This window comes from Dendrobates tinctorius, unplaced genomic scaffold (genome assembly GCF_039654945.1).
Source record: "Dendrobates tinctorius isolate UK_male_01 unplaced genomic scaffold, ASM3965494v1 ptg000178l, whole genome shotgun sequence".
Lineage (NCBI taxonomy): Eukaryota > Metazoa > Chordata > Amphibia > Anura > Dendrobatidae > Dendrobates > Dendrobates tinctorius.
In genome coordinates, this window is record NW_027361845.1 from 4,452,907 (window position 1) to 4,469,290 (window position 16,384).

Below are 16,384 nucleotides of genomic sequence, written 5' to 3' on the forward strand. Positions count from 1 at the left end.
AATGGAGATAAAAGTGGAAGGGGTTCGATATAAGGAGGGGGAGACAGTAGGTGGAAGAAGGCTCTGTATTAGTAACATAGTAACATAGTTTTGAAGGCTGAAGGAACACCTTATGTCCATCTAGTTCAGCCTATTTTTAGTGCAGCTGTTCTGCATTGTTGATCCTGGGGAAGGCAAAAATCCCACAGAGTAGAAGCCAATTTTCTCCATAGGGAAATCAATTCCTTCCCCTAAGCTGGGTCAACCATCTACCTATAATATTCTGTTATTCGTAACCTTCTATACTGTTACTCACAAGAAAAGCATCCATTCCTTTCTTACTTTCATTCAGTGAGTTGGCCATCACCACTTCCTCAGGAAGAGAATTCCAGAGCCTCACTGCTCTTACCGTGAAGAACCCTCTTCTATGCTGGTGCAGAAATTGTCTTTCCTCCAAGCGAAGAGAATGCCCCCTTGTTCTTGTCACAGTCCTTGGTACAAACAGTTCATTGGAGAGATCTCTGTATTGCCCTCTGATATACTTGTACATATATATTAGGTCTCCCCTAAGTCTTCTCTTTTCTAGAGTAAATAGACCTAATTTTGATAACCTTTCTGGGTATTGTAGTGAACCAACTCCATTTATCATTTTAGTAGCCCGCCTTTGAACCCTTTCAAGTTCAGTAATGTCTTTCTTGAGCACCAGCGTCCAAAATTGCACACAATACTCCAAGTGCGGTCTGACGAGTGATTTGTACAGAGGGAGAATTATGTTTTCATCTTGTGTCCCCAGACCTCTTCTGATGCATCCCATGACCCTATTTGCTTTGGTGGCAGCTGCCTGACACTGGGCACTCCAATTTAGCTTCTTTTTGACTAAGATGCCTAAGTCTTTTTCCATGTCTGATTTCCCCAGCAGTTTCCCATTTAGTAAGTAATTGTAGCATCTGTTTCTCCTTCCCATGTGCATAACCTTACACTTATCTGTAGTTTCCACGGGACCCGTGGAAGCGCTCGAGTAGTGTGAAACGGCCGTAGTCAGCCATTTGACACACTCTCCTTCACATCTCCGACGTGACATGTAATTCAGTGTCAATAAACATTCATCATTATCCCGCAGAGTGCGACCTTTTTCTCTTGGAAACTACATTCGTCTTGCTACGAGGTCAAGCACCGCGGAGTCCTGGATGTGAGCTCTTCGCCTGCTGCCAGCCACGGACCATAGCACGGTAACAGCGGTGCCGTCCGCTTTCTTGCATTGACTTCATTTACACTTATCTGTGTTAAACCTCATTTGCCATTTTTCAGCCCAATTCTCCAATTTACTCAAATCTGTCTGTAGTTGCAAACTGTCCTCCTTTGTGTTAACGACCTTACATAGTTTTGTATCATCTGCAAATACTGATATTTTACTGTGTAAGCCATCCACTAGATCATTAATAAATATATTAAATAGTAGGGGGCCCAGTACAGAACCCTGTGGTCCCCCACTAGTAACCCTGGCCCAATCTGAGGATGCCCCATTAATAACCACTCTTTGTTTTCTATCACTAAGCCAGCTGCCTACCCATCTACACACATTTTCCCCTAGCCCAAGCTTTCTCATCTTACTTACCAATCCTTTATGTGGGACAGTGTCAAATGCTTTATAGAAGTCGAGATAAATGACATCCAATGATTTTCCTTGGTCCATTTGAGAGCTTACATCCTCATAGAAGCTGATCAGGTTAGTTTGACAGGAGCGATCCTTCATAAATCCATGTTGATATGGAGTTAAACATTTATTAACATTGAGATATTCCATAATGGTATCCCTTAGAAACCCTTCAAAAATTTTAACCACAACCGATGTTAAGCTTACCGGCCTATAGTTTCCAGGTTCCCTTTTACACCCCTTTTTCAATATTGGTACCACATTTGCTTGCCGCCAATCAAAAGGAACAGACCCTGTTTCTATAGAGTCTTTAAATATAAGGAATAGAGGCCTGTCTATCACATTACTTAACTCCCTTAATACCCGAGGGTGAATGCCATCAGGGCCTGGTGATTTGTCAATTTTAATCTTACTAAGGCGGTTCTGCACTTCTTCCTGGGTTAGGCAGGTAATACTTAATGGGGAGTTTACATTATCACTCTGCATTTCCCCTGGCAAATCCTTTTCCTGTGTGAACACTGTTGTGAAAAAAGTATTTAAAACATTTGCTTTTCCCACATCGCTCTCTATGATTTCACCCTCATTGTTCTTTAAAGGGCCGACACCATCAATTTTAATCATTTTACTGTTTATATCATTAAAGAATAGTTTGGGGTTTGTTTTACTTTGCTTAGCAATGAGTTTCTCAGTTTCCACTTTTGCTAAATGTATTTGTTTTTGCACATTTTTTTTTTTTCTCTATAACTTTTTAATGCTTCTTCATTGCCTTCTTGTTTTAGCTTCCTAAATGCCTGGTTCTTGTTATTTATTGCCCTTTTTACATCCTTATTTAGCCACATTGGTGTTCTCCTGTTCCTAGCCCTTTTATTTCTGTACGGTATGGCTAGCTCGCAGTGGGGGTGTAAAACTGATCTAAATATTTCCCATTTATTTTCTGTGCTCATATTTTTGAGGACATTGTCCCAATCAATTCGGCAAAAGTCCTCTCTAAGCTGATCAAACTTTGCTTTCCTGAAATTCAGCGTTTTTGTAACCCCCTTCCAGGGCACCTTACTGAAGGACAAGTGGAATTGTGTTATATTGTGGTCACTGTTCCCTCGGTGCCCATCGACTCGTACTTCTTAGGACGGGGAAGGAGGAGGTGGGAGGGGAATCTGTATAAGGACAGTAGAGACACTAGGTGGGAGGGAGCTATTTATAAGAACAGGAGAGACAGTAGGTGGGAGAGGGCTATGTATCCTTATATCGAACCCCTTCCACTTTTATCTCCATTTCAAAGATTCATTACTTTACAAAGGCTAAATTAAAAAAAACTTTAAAGATGAAAAGAAGGCATCTTGTCAGAATGTTTATTTTTTATTCCCATCTTATTATCTATCTAATCACATCCTTACCCATACTCAAGCAGAAGTTTTGAGTATGGGTTTGACATTTGTTCCCACTAACTCTTTCAATTTCTTCTCAGCGATGAAGGACTTGCAACTGTTTTTGAGGAAAGTGGTCCTGCGTAAATTTCATCACAAACCTGAGGGATGTATGGAATTGTCTACCACTCAGGAACAGGAAGCCTTGGTCGCTTTGGAGGAACTCGAAACGGGAGCAACTTCCTCCAATACAGGTACTTTTCCTGCATCCATTTTGCCTAGGTCAACCACGTTCCCCTCCTCTATTTATCCACAAATTGAAATCTTTAATAAATTAGTCTTGGAGGATTTTAAAAACCTCTCATGGAGTAAGAGCGGCTGCAATCTCACTAGGGCACAGAATGATGCCATTAGGGAATGGAGCAGCCTTGTGGATGTGGTTATCAAGCCAGCAGATAAGGGGGAGGAACGTGGTGATTTGGCCGGTGGGGATGTATGAGAAGGAGGCTTTACGGCAGTTAAGAGATCGAGAGGCATGCCTTCAGTTGCATAGTAATACTGTGGGGAAATTTTGGGGTAATTTATTTAAGATTTTGGATGGTGCCTTAACTTCGGGCACGATCCCAAAAAAAGTGTTTGATGGTTTGATAGTGAAGGACCCGGCAATTCCCACCTTTTACTTGCTACCAAAGGTGCATAAGGACCCGTTGGTTCCCCCAGGGCGTCCGATTGTCTCTGGCATTGGGGGGCTTTGTGACCCCGTGTGCAAGTTTATAGATCATTACTTGCAGTCATTGGTTGAGTCCTTGCCCTCCTTTGTCAGAGACACTACGGACGTCCTGAGGAAGATAGACGGATTATGTGTTGACTCAGACATGCATCTGGCTACTATTGATGTTGAATCACTTTACACGAGCATCCGCCATGCAGATGGTTTGCTGGCAGTGGAGTACTTCTTGGGCATGAGCAATTATGACCCTGCTCTTCGCTCGCTGATCCTGGAGCTTTTAGATTTTATTTTGACACATAATTTTTTTACTTTTAAGGATAGATTTTATTTACAGCAACGAGGCACTGCGATGGGTGCGGCCTGTGCGCCGTCATACGCTAATCTCTTTTTGGGGTATTGGGAGCGAGAGGTTTTCGGTGGCGGGCGCTCGGGCCGTATCCCAGGCGCAGTGCTGGTACAGGTTTATTGATGACATTTTTTTGATTTGGCAGGGTACCGAGGCTGACTTTCGGGGCTTCATCCGAGAGCTGAATCAGAACCCATATAACATCAAACTGACACACAAGATTGATGCAAAAGTCATTGACTTTTTGGATGTGAAGATTATGGTCGATGGGGAAGGGAAAATTCAAACTGATATTTTCCGCAAGGAAACTGCAGTCAATTCTCTGCTGCATGCTACATCTGCCCATACCCCATCGACCATACGAGCTATACCAACAGGACAGTTTTTACGCTTGAGACGGGTTTGCTCTTCGGATGAGGCCTTCAAGGGTCAGTCTCGGGACCTAAGCTCCAGGTTCCGTGAGCGCGGATATAGCAATAGATGTATAAAGAGAGGATATCGCCGTGCCCGGGGTACTCCACGTAGCCAGCTGTTATGTGGAACTAAACGCAACACTGGTGGGGATCAGCCGTTGCGATATATTACAACCTTTAACAACCAATGGTCTGAGATGCGTCTGATCCTTCAAAAATATTGGCCGGTGCTCAAAACGGATGCAATTCTGAGTCAGATTTTACCTGACTATCCGCTTATGACAGCAAGAAGGGGGAAAAACTTGCGTGACCTTCTAGTTAAAAGTCACTATGTGGCACCCACTCCTAAAATCTTTGGCACACAGGGACAGCGTCTGGGATGTTATCCCTTAGGTTCATGCCGTGCCTGTAGCAACATAATACGGGCTACGTCTTTCTCATCCTCTGATGGTAAAAAGGAATATCGTATCCTAACTTACATTTCTTGTAATACGCGGTATGTTGTATATTATGCGACATGCCCTTGCAATTTGGTATATGTGGGTCTGACGTCGCGAGAACTACGCGTCAGGACCCGAGAGCACGTCAGGGATATCCTGGCCTCTAGAGATATTACTGATCCCTCCATCCTTAAAACTATACCGAAGCATTTTAAACTACACCATGATTCAAATCCATTGGGCTTAAAAGTACAGGGGATAGATAAAGTCCACTGTGGCATTAGGGGTGGAGATATGAAGAAAAAACTTGCGCAGTTGGAATGTCGATGGATTGTTCTGCTTGATACAATGACCCCACATGGCCTTAATGAAAAGTTAACTTTTTCACCATTTCTCTAATCAATATTATAGTCCTTTGGTTTCTCTATTTTAATTGGTTTTGGGTGGTTTTTAATTGTTCTCTTCTCTTTTTTATTTTTATCAGTTTTTAGTAAATGTGAATCTATTACCTTGATGTCTGCAATTATACTTATGCCATTAAGTGCTGAAGTTTGACATCCATCTCGTTGGAAAAAGAAGATCATCGTTTCTGACGTCATTGATCCTTGTTTGTTGCTGTTATAATTTTGTGCTCATATTTTATACATTTTTGTATGTAAGAACCTTTGTCCATTAACTGCATATAATCCATTGTATATTGCTGCCAATTTCTGTTCATTGTTACTTGTACCTTAAAGAATTATGGTTGCGCATTTGATACATGCTTAGCGCTGTGAACAGTAAATGGCAGTCATTGGTCTGCGCCTGCGCGGTGGACGCACCTGTCGCGTTGTGTAAGGCATCCTCATGGTGGCGGCGTAGCGTCGGTTCCCATGACAATCATGCGAGCTCTGACGTGCGCCGACTTCCGGGATGACCGGAAGTGACGCGACGGGACTGAAGGACCCACTGCGCATGCGCCGGCATCTAAATGGCCGCGCGCACTGAATTTGAACTGGCATTTACATTTGGATCGCTATAAAAGATCCCTCAGCCTTATAACTAGCCATACGGCCCCCCGAGGAAGCCCTTTGTGTGCGAAACGCGTAGGGGCGGTGGCGGGACCCCCGGTATTACCACTATGGGTAAGAAGTAAATTCTCATGACTTGCATTGACGGCTGAATATTAGGAGCTCAGGAATACTTTGTGGGATATATAGGTTGGCTACTGAGCCGTGTAATGGCACATAGAGGTATTCTCCCCAGTCAGGGCATTATATGTATTTATATTGATATATAGTCTTTGACTATGTGCCTAATTAGGGACTTCGGGATACCCATTTCTCCTATAATCCCTTTCTGTTAGCCCATATTCACCTGATAATAATAAATTTTACTGGGTGTTCTGGCCATGTTGTCTTTCACCATGTACTGACTCATATTTTGTAATTACTGATATTTTAAGTGATTTAATAGCTTAATAAAATATTTATACTCTTTGCACAAGATATTACTCTGTGTGTATTTCATATTGAACAATGTAGCTTTTATTTATTGGGCGTTTTCTGAACTCAATTGTGTCTCTGTTGTATGCATTATTATCCATGTAACAAGAGAGAAAGTGGGTGGGAAGGGAACTTGTATAAGGACAGGAAAGACAGTAGGTGGGAGGGGAATCTGTATCAAGATAGGAAAGACAGTAGGTGGGAGGGGGCTATGTATAAGGACAGGAGAGACAGTAGGTGAGAGGGAGCTTGGTATAATGAAAAAAAGACAGGTGGGAGAGGAATCTGTATAAGTATGAGAGAGACAGTAGGTGGGAGGGGGCTATGTATAAGGACAGGGAAAAAGAAGGTGAGAGGGGGCTCTGTATAAGTATGGGAATAGCAGTACGTGGGAGGGGAATCTGTATAAGATTAGGAGAGACAGTAGGTGGGAGGGGGCTATGTAAAGGACAGGAGAGAATAGGTGGGAGGGGAATCTGTATAAAGATGGGGGAAAGAGTAGGTGGGAGAAGGTTATGTATAAGTATAGGGAATACAGTAATGCAATAGATGGGAGCATGCTTTGTATAAGGACAGGAGAAACAGTAGGTGGGAGAGGCTCTGTATAAGGCTGAGAGAGATAGTTGGTGGGAGAGGCTCTGTATAAGGCTGAGAGAGACAGTAGGTGGGAGAGGCTCTGTATAAGGCTGAGAGAGACAGTTGGTGGGAGAGGCTGTATATAAGGAGGGGAGAGAAAAAAAATGAGTGGGGGCTCAGTATAAGGAAGGGAAAGACAGTAGGTGAGCGTGGGCTCTGTATACGGAAGGGAGAGATAATAGGTGCTCCGGGCTCTGTATAAGGAGGGGAGAGACAGTAGGTGAGTGGGGACTCTGCATAAGGAAGGGAGAGACAGTACGTGAGTGGGGGCTCTACATAAGGAGGGGAGAGACAGCAGGTGAGCGGGGGCTCTGTATAATGAGGGGAGAGACAGTAGGTGGGAAGGGCTCTGTATAAGGAAGGGAGAGACAGTAGGTGAGTGGGGGCTCTGTATAAGGAAGGGAGAGACAGTAGGTGAGTGGGGGCTCTGTATAAGGAGGGGAGAGACAGTAGGTGAGTGGGGGATCTGCATAAGGAAGGGAGAGACAGTAGGTAAGTGGGGGATCTGCATAAGGAGGGGAGAGATAGTTAGATGAGTGGGGGCTCTGTATAAGGAAGGAAGAGACAGTAGGTGAGCGGGGGCTCTGTTTATGGAAGGGAGAGACAGTAGGTGAGTGGGGGCTCTGTATAAGGAAGGGAGAGACAGTAGGTGAGTGGGGGCTCTGTATAAGGAAGGGATTGACAGTAGGTGAGTGGGGGCTCTGTATAAGGAGGGGAGAGACAGTACGTGAGTGGGGGCTCTGTATAAGAAAGGGAGAGACAGTAGGTGAGTGGGGAATCTATATAAGGAAGGAAGAGACAGTAGGTGAGCGGGGGCTCTGTTTATGGAAGGGAGAGACAGTAGGTGAGTGGGGGCTCTGTATAAGGAAGGGAGAGACAGTAGGTGAGTGGGGGCTCTGTATAAGGAAGGGATTGACAGTAGGTGAGTGGGGCTCTGTATAATGAGGGGAGAGACAGTACGTGAGTGGGGGCTCTGTATAAGAAAGGGAGAGACAGTAGGTGAGTGGGGAATCTATATAAGGAGGGGAGAGACAGTAGGTGAGTGGGGGCTCTGTATAAGGAAGGAAGAGACAATAGGTGAGCGGGGGCTCTGCATAATGAGGGGAGAAGCAGTAGGTAGGCATGGTTCTGTATAAGGAAGGAAGAGACAGTAGGTGGGTGTGGCGCCCCTGAGGGTTCAGTCACCACAGAGGTACTGCACCTTCTCCTGAGGTGTAGTATCCCACTCCCCAGGTAAGATGGTAGCACCTGACCTGACTCCAGCACCTACATCCAGCACAGACACCTTAGAACAGCAGAGCACCCTTTATGGCAGCTGCTTTTGTTCATGAAGGGTGCTGGGTGGAGCTTAGATTGCACTTAGGAGGGAAAGCAGACAGGAAGATCCCCAGAGAGGGATGGCGTGAAAGGAAGTAGATGCAGCAGCCTCCTGCTAGCAAGGGAAGAGAGAAAAGAGAAGGATCAGTTGTTCAGAAGAAACATAGAAAGGACGGAATGTGAGGAGGAGAGAGCTGGGGACTAGGGCTAGAGCAGAGCTCTTCCCTAAGTTTAATGCGCAAAAGGCCGGGCGCCGGTATCCAAGGCTGTGTGTGATACTAATGATCCTACAGCAGAAACTGGAGGAATAGAAGTTGTGACCACTTTATTCCCACCTAAGACTCGAAGACACAGCAGCAATGTGTGTGAGCCGGGACATGATTGTATGGAGTCACCGAAGCAGGCTACAGCTGCCTGTCATACGAGTGGAGTTCTAAGGAACAGCAAGAAGGAGGAACTTGAGTGTAATTCAGAACTACAAGTACTTCAGATTAGTGCTAGAAAGGAGATGTTAAGAAAAGGCACATTTGGAAGGGAGTGCTGGAAGGGTTAATCCACCTGCCTGGGAGTTGGCTGAGTCCCTGACCTGGAGGCTGCGGCACTGAAGCGGGCACCTGTCTGTGCCAGAAATGTGAGTAAAGCATTGGAACTGCATTCAGCTGTGTCATTGCCTTCTTCCTGCGCCAACCTACTCAGCACTGCTACATCTCTGTGCCTAACACTATACCATCGACCTCAACATCTACTATCACTGCCCTGGTACTACATCTCTACCTGTGGAGAGCTATTACATCTCTGCTGCACCACACCATCTGTCCCAGAGGATCTGCACTGCAGCGCTGGTCCCCCTTCTGACCAGATACCACAGGTGGCGTCATGAACTATCTACATATAAACTTTATTCAAGTCCACCTATTTTACATAGACACCCAGGGCCACGGACCGGGTCACTGCCACCGCGACACGTCCCCTTTAAGACACCGGCCCAGCACCGAGTAATCCCCACAGCCCTGGGGGTGATCCATTGGCAGGGCTCTGTATAAGAGAGGGAGAGACAGTAAGTGGGCATGGTTCTGTATAAGGAAGGAAGAGACAGTAGGTGAGCGGGGCTCTGTATAAGGTAGGAAGGGACAGTAGGTGAGCGGGGCTCTGTATAATGAGGGGAGAGGCAGTAGGTGAGCGGGGCTCTGTATAATGAGTTGAGAGACAGTAAGTGAGTGGGGCTCTTTATAAGGAAGGGATAGTAGGTGGGTAGGGGCTCTGTATAATGAGGGGAGAGAGAGTAGGTGAGCAGGTACTCTGTGTAAGCATGGAGAACAGGAATCACGTCTTGTGAAGATCATGGAACAAACTGGTCTATGTCACATGGTAGAGGTCTCTCCTGGGGTCACCCACAGCAGAAGCAGAAGGGTGAAACGGGCGTTGGGCGCAGGGGGCCACTACCAGACCACGGGCACTTTTGTTTACATCACTTTAAGGAGGTAATGTTACCCATGCTTTTTGATATGGATCCTATCTGGGAATGGGTTATGTTCTTTGGATGCCTGAATCACATCTGAAATAAGGGGTCACACTTAGGTACTTTGTGAATATATATATGTACAATACAAAATAATATTGTGGTACCGTGTTAGCCAGAAAAATCGATGTAAATACTTAGGTACCCAAAAAATGAGAAAGGTATTCAAAGAGTGATACCTTTATTGGCTAACCAGAGAAATTATATTTGCAAGCTTTCAAGGCTCAGAAGGCCCCTTCATAAGGCTTCATCAGGCTTCATTAGGCCTTCTGAGCCTTGAAAGCGTGCAAATATAATTTCTCTGGTTAGCCAATAAAGGTATCACTCTTTGAATACCTTTCTCACTTTTTGGGGGGACCTAAGTATTTACATTGAATATAAATATATTATCTTTACTGAGAAATTAGCTGAATGGATGCTTTGAGCACTTATTTAATCCTTTATTAACAGGTATTTCTCATTGTGAGTTTAGAATGTGTATTCATATTACTTTTTATGTGTGACCCGCTTAGAGTAAAATATTGGATTACTTTCTGAATTTAAGTTTACTACTCTGTAATTTTGATCTGATGTTGTTCCCCCTTGGGGTATATTTATGTGCATCGTGGATATATGGCCTTTTTATATATCTTTTTAATGTTCTCAATAAATATTAATTTTTAGTCTATTTATGGTTCGCTTCATTTCGGTGGTAGTATAATTACTGCCTCTTTGATCTGTATATAATGCTTGGAAGTGCCATTTTGTAATTTTTAAATGCACAGTAGTCTCCAGCGATCTCAGGCAGGAAGGTAGCAGTAAAAACTTTATTTCTTTTGTTTAAAAGAACATTTTACAGGCAGTGGATACCCCAGTGGACGGTAGAAAATCAAACGCGTTTCAACCCAGAAGAGTCTTAGTCTTCTGGGTTGAAATGCGTTTGATTTTCTACCGTCCACTGGGGTATCCACTGCCTGTAAAATGTTCTTTTAAACAAAAGAAATAAAGGAATAATTTTTACTGCTACCTTCCTGCCTGAGATCGCTGGAGACTACTCTGTATTTGGACTTGTATCCGCCAGGCCAAGGCGGCTCCATGCGACGGTGTGGACCCTGCTATCCGAGGACGTGAGGGGTGAGCGGAAATATTATTCTTTTCATTTTGTAATTTTTTGGACACTTTGCTGATTAACTCTGTATAAGGAAGGAAGAGACAGTAGGTGAGTGGGGGCTCTGTATAAGGAAGGGAAAGACAGTAGGTGGGCAGGGCTCTGTATAAGGAAGGAAGAGACAATAGGCGAGTGGGGGCTCTGTATAAGGAAGGAAGAGACAGTAGGTGAGTGGGGGCTCTGTATAAGGAAGGGAAAGACAGTAGGTGAGTGTGGGCTCTGTATAAGGAAGGGAGAGACAGTAGGTGATTGGGGGCTCTGTATAAGGAAGGGAAAGACAGTAGGTGAGTGGGGGCTCTGTATAAGGAGGGGAGAGACAGTAGGTGAGTGGGGGCTCTGTATAAGGAGGGGTGAGACAGTAGGTGAGTGGGGGCTCTGTATAAGGAAGGGAGAGACAGTAGGTGAGTGGGGGCTCTGTATAAGAGAGGGAGAGACAGTAGGTGAGCGGGGGTTCTGTATAAGGAAGGGAAAAACAGTAGGTGAGTGGGGGCTCTGTATAAGGAAGGGAGAGACAGTAGGTGAGTGGGGGCTCTGTATAAGGAAGGAAGAGACAGTAGGTGAGTGGGGGCGAGACAGTAGGAGAGTGTGAGCTCTGTATAAGGAAGGGAAAGACAGTAGGTGAGTGTGGGCTCTGTATAAGGAAGGGAAAGACAGTAGGTGAGTGGGGGCTCTGTAAAAGAGAGGGAGAGACAGTAGGTGAGTGGGGGCTCTGTATAAGGAAGGGAGAGACAGTAGGTGAGTGGGGGCTCTGTATAAGAGAGGGAGAGACAGTAGGTGAGTGTGGGCTCTGTATAAGGAAGGAAGAGACAGTAGGTGAGTGGGTGCTCTGTATAAGGAAGGGAAAGACAGTAGGTGAGTGAGGGCTCTGTATAAGGAAGGGAAAGACAGTAGGTGAGTGGGGGCTCTGTATAAGGAAGGGAAAGACAGTAGGTGAGTGGGGGCTCTGTATAAGGAAGGGAAAGACAGTAGGTGAGTGGGGGCTCTGTATAAGGAAGGGAGAGACAGTAGGCGAGTGTGGGCTCTGTATAAGAGAGGGAGAGACAGTAGGTGAGTGTGGACTCTGTATAAGGAGGGGAGAGACAGCAGGTGAGTGGGGGCTCTGTATAAGGAAGGGAGAGACAGTAGGCGATTGGGGGCTCTGTATAAGGAAGGGAAAGACAGTAGGTGAGTGGGGGCTCTGTATAAGGAAGGAAGAGACAGTAGGTGAGTGGGGGCTCTGCATAAGGAGGGGAGAGACATCAGGTGAGCGGGGGCTCTGTATAATGAGGGGAGAGACAGTAGGTGGGCAGGGCTCTGTATAAGGAAGGAAGAGACAGTAGGTGAATGGGGGATCTGTATAAGGAAGTGAAAGAGTAGGTGAGTGGGGGCTCTGTATAAGGAAGGGAGAGACAGTAGGCGAGTGGGGTTTCTGTATAATGAGGGGAGAGACAGTAGGTGAGTGGGGGCTCTGTATAAGGAAGGAAGAGACAGTAGGTGAGTGGGGGCTCTGTATAAGGAGGGGAGAGACAGTAGGTGAGTGGGGGCTCTGTATAAGGAGGGGAGAGACAGTTGGTGAGTGTGGGCGAGACAGTAGGTGAGTGTGGGCTCTGTATAAGGAGGGGAGAGACAGTTGGTGAGTGTGGGCTCTGTATAAGAGAAGGGAGAGACAGTAGGTGAGTGAGGGATCTGTATAAAGAAGGGAAAGACAGTAGGTGAGTGGGGGCTCTGTATAAGGAAGGGAGAGACAGTAGGTGAGTGGGTGCTCTGTATAAGGAAGGGAGAGACAGTAGGTGAGTGGGGGCTCTGTATAAGGAAGGGAAAGACAGTAGGTGAGTGGGGGCTCTGTATAAGGAGGGGAGAGACAGTAGGTGGGCAGGGCTCTGTATAAGGAAGGAAGAGACAGTAGGTGAGTGGGGGCTCTGTATAAGGAAGGGAAAGACAGTAGGTGAGTGTGGGCTCTGTAAGGAGGGGAAAGACAGTAGGTGAGTGGGGGCTCTGTATAAGGAAGGGAAAAACAGTAGGTGAGTGGGGGCTCTGTATAAGGAAGGGAGAGACAGTAGGTGAGTGTGGGCTCTGTGTAAGAGAAGGAGAGACAGTAGGTGAGTTGGGGCTCTGTATAAGGAAGGGAGAGACAGTAGGTGAGTGGGGGCTCTGTATAATGAAGGGAGAGACAGTAGGTGGGCAGGGCTCTGTATAAGGGAGGGAGAGACAGTAGGTGAGTGGGAGCTCTGTATAAGGAAGGGAGAGACAGTAGGTGGACAGGGCTCTGTATAAGAGAGGGTGAGACAGTAGGTGAGTGGGGGCTCTGTATAAGGAAGGGAGAGACAGTAGGTGAGTGGGGTTTCTGTATAAGGAAGGGAGAGACAGTAGGTGAGTGGGGGATCTGTATAAGGAGGGGAGAGACAGTAGGTGAGTGGGGGCTCTGTATAAGGAAGGGAGAGACAATAGGTGAGTGGGGGCTCTGTATAAGGAGGGGAGAGACAGTAGGTGAGCGGGGGTTCTGTATAAGGAAGGGAAAGACAGCGAGCGTGGGCTCTATATAAAAGAGTGAGAGACAGTAGGTGAGTGGGGGATCTGTATAAGGAGGGGAGAGACAGTAGGTGGGCAGGGCTCTCTATAATGAAGGGAGAGACAGTAGGTGAGTGGGGGCTCTGTATAATGAGGGGAGAGAGAGTAGTTGGGCAGGGCTCTGTATAAGGAGGGGAGAGACAGTAGGCGAGTGTAGGCTCTGTATAAGGAAGGGAGAGACAGTAGGTGGGCAGGGCTCTGTATAAGGAAGGGAGAGACAGTAGGTGAGTGGGGGCTCTGAATAAGGAAGGGAGAGACAGTAGGTGGGCAGGGCTCTGTATAAGGAAGGGAGAGACAGTAGGTGAGTGGGGGCTCTGTATAAGGAAGGGAGAGACAGTAGGTGAGTGGGGGCTCTGTATAATGAGGGGAGAGACAGTAGGTGGGCAGGGCTCTGTATAAGGAAGGGAGAGACAGTAGGTGAGTGGGGGCTCTGTATAATTAGGGGAGAGGCAGTAGGTGAGTGGGGGATCTGCATAAGGAAGGGAGAGACAGTAGGTAAGTGGGGGATCTGCATAAGGAGGGGAGAGACAGTTAGATGAGTGGGGGCTCTGTATAAGGAAGGAAGAGACAGTAGGTGAGCGGGGGCTCTGTTTATGGAAGGGAGAGACAGTAGGTGAGTGGGGGCTCTGTATAAGGAAGGGAGAGACAGTAGGTGAGTGGGGGCTCTGTATAATGAGGGGAGAGACAGTACGTGAGTGGGGGCTCTGTATAAGAAAGGGAGTGACAGTAGGTGAGTGGGGAATCTATATAAGGAGGGGAGAGACAGTAGGTGAGTGTGGGCTCTGTATAAGGAAGGGAGAGACAGTAGGTGAGTGGGGGCTCTGTATAAGGAAGGGAGAGACAATAGGTGAGTGGGGGCTCTGTATAATGAGGGGAGAGACAGTAGGTGGGCAGGGCTCTGTATAAGGAAGGGAGAGACAGTAGGTGAGTGTGGAATCTGTATAAGAGAGGGAGAGGCAGTAGGTGATTGGGGGCTCTGTATAAGGAAGGGAGAGACAGTAGGTGAGTGGGGGCTCTGTATAATGAGGGGAGAGACAGTACGTGAGTGGGGGCTCTGTATAAGAAAGGGAGTGACAGTAGGTGAGTGGGGGCTCTGTATAAGGAGGGAAGAGACAGTATGTGAGTGGGGTTTCTGTATAAAGAAGGGAGAGACAATAGGTGAGTGGGGGCTCTTTATAAGGAAGGGAGAGACAGTAGGTGAGTGGGGGCTCTGTATAATGAGGGGAGAGACAGTAGGTGGGCAGGGCTCTGTATAAGGGAGGGAGAGACAGTAGGTGAGTGGGAGCTCTGTAAAAGGAAGGGAGAGACAGTAGATGGACAGGGCTCTGTATAAGAGAGGGTGAGACAGTAGTTGAGTGGGGGCTCTGTATAAGGAAGGGAGAGACAGTAGGTGAGCGGGGTTTCTGTATAAGGAAGGGAGAGACAGTAGGTGAGTGGGGGATCTGTATAAGGAGGGGAGAGACAGTAGGTGAGCGGGGGATCTGTATAAGGAGGGGAGAGACAGTAGGTGAGTGGGGGCTCTGTATAAGGAAGGGAGAGACAATAGGTGAGTGAGGGCTCTGTATAAGGAGGGGAGAGACAGTAGGTGAGCGGGGGTTCTGTATAAGGAAGGGAAAGACAGTAGGTGAGCATGGGCTCTATATAAAAGAGGGAGAGACAGTAGGTGAGTGGGGGATCTGTATAAGGAGGGGAGAGACAGTAGGTGGGCAGGGCTCTGTATAATGAAGGGAGAGACAGTAGGTGAGTGGGGGCTCTGTATAATGAGGGGAGAGAGAGTAGTTGGGCAGGGCTCTGTATAAGGAGGGGAGAGAGAGTAGGTGGGCAGGGCTCTGTATAAGGAAGGGAGAGACAGTAGGTGAGTGTGGGCTCTGTATAAGGAAGGGAGAGACAGTAGGTGAGTGTGGGCTCTGTATAAGGAGGGGAGAGAGAGTAGGTGGGCAGGGCTCTGTATAAGGAAGGGAGAGACAGTAGGTGAGTGTGGGCTCTGTATAAGGAAGGGAGAGACAGTAGGTGAGTGGGGGCTCTGTATAATGAGGGGAGAGACTGTAGGTGGGCAGGGCTCTGTATAATGAGGGGAGAGACAGTAGGTGGGCAGGGCTCTGTATAAGGAAGGGAGAGACAGTAGGTGAGTGGGGGCTCTGTATAAGGAGGGGAGAGACAGTAGGTGAGTGGGGGATCTGCATAAGGAAGGAAGAGACAGTAGGTAAGTGGGGGATCTGCATAAGGAGGGGAGAGACAGTTAGATGAGTGGGGGCTCTGTATAAGAAAGGGAGAGACAGTAGGTGAGTGGGGAATCTATATAAGGAAGGAAGAGACAGTAGGTGAGCGGGGGCTCTGTTTATGGAAGGGAGAGACAGTAGGTGAGTGGGGGCTCTGTATTAGGAAGGGAGAGACAGTAGGTGAGTGGGGGCTCTGTATAAGGAAGGGATTGACAGTAGGTGAGTGGGGGCTCTGTTTATGGAAGGGAGAGACAGTAGGTGAGTGGGGGCTCTGTATAAGGAAGGGATTGACAGTAGGTGGGCAGGGCTCTGTATAATGAGGGGAGAGACAGTAGGTGGGCAGGGCTCTGTATAAGGAAGGAAGAGACAGTAGGTGAGCGGGGGCTCTGTTTATGGAAGGGAAAGACAGTAGGTGAGTGGGGGCTCTGTATAAGGAAGGGAGAGACAGTAGGTGAGTGGGGTCTCTGTATAAGGAAGGGATTGACAGTAGGTGAGCGTGGGCTCTATATAAAAGAGGGAGAGACAGTAGGTGAGTGGGGGATCTGTATAAGGAGGGGAGAGACAGTAGGCGGGCAGGGCTCTGTATAAT

General features: G+C 47.1%; 1 protein-coding gene and 1 long non-coding RNA gene across 3 annotated transcripts in view; one reads left to right on the forward strand and one right to left on the reverse strand.

Moving 5' to 3' along the window:
* Positions 1-16,384, reverse strand: part of LOC141054354 (NXPE family member 3-like) — a 106,088-nt gene that overhangs the window by 79,189 nt on the left and 10,515 nt on the right. The window lies entirely within an intron of this gene.
* LOC141054353 (uncharacterized) lies at positions 257-6,411 on the forward strand. Its single transcript, XR_012221410.1, has 3 exons — positions 257-1,208; positions 3,099-3,251; positions 5,411-6,411. It is a non-coding gene; the product is annotated as an uncharacterized lncRNA (long non-coding RNA).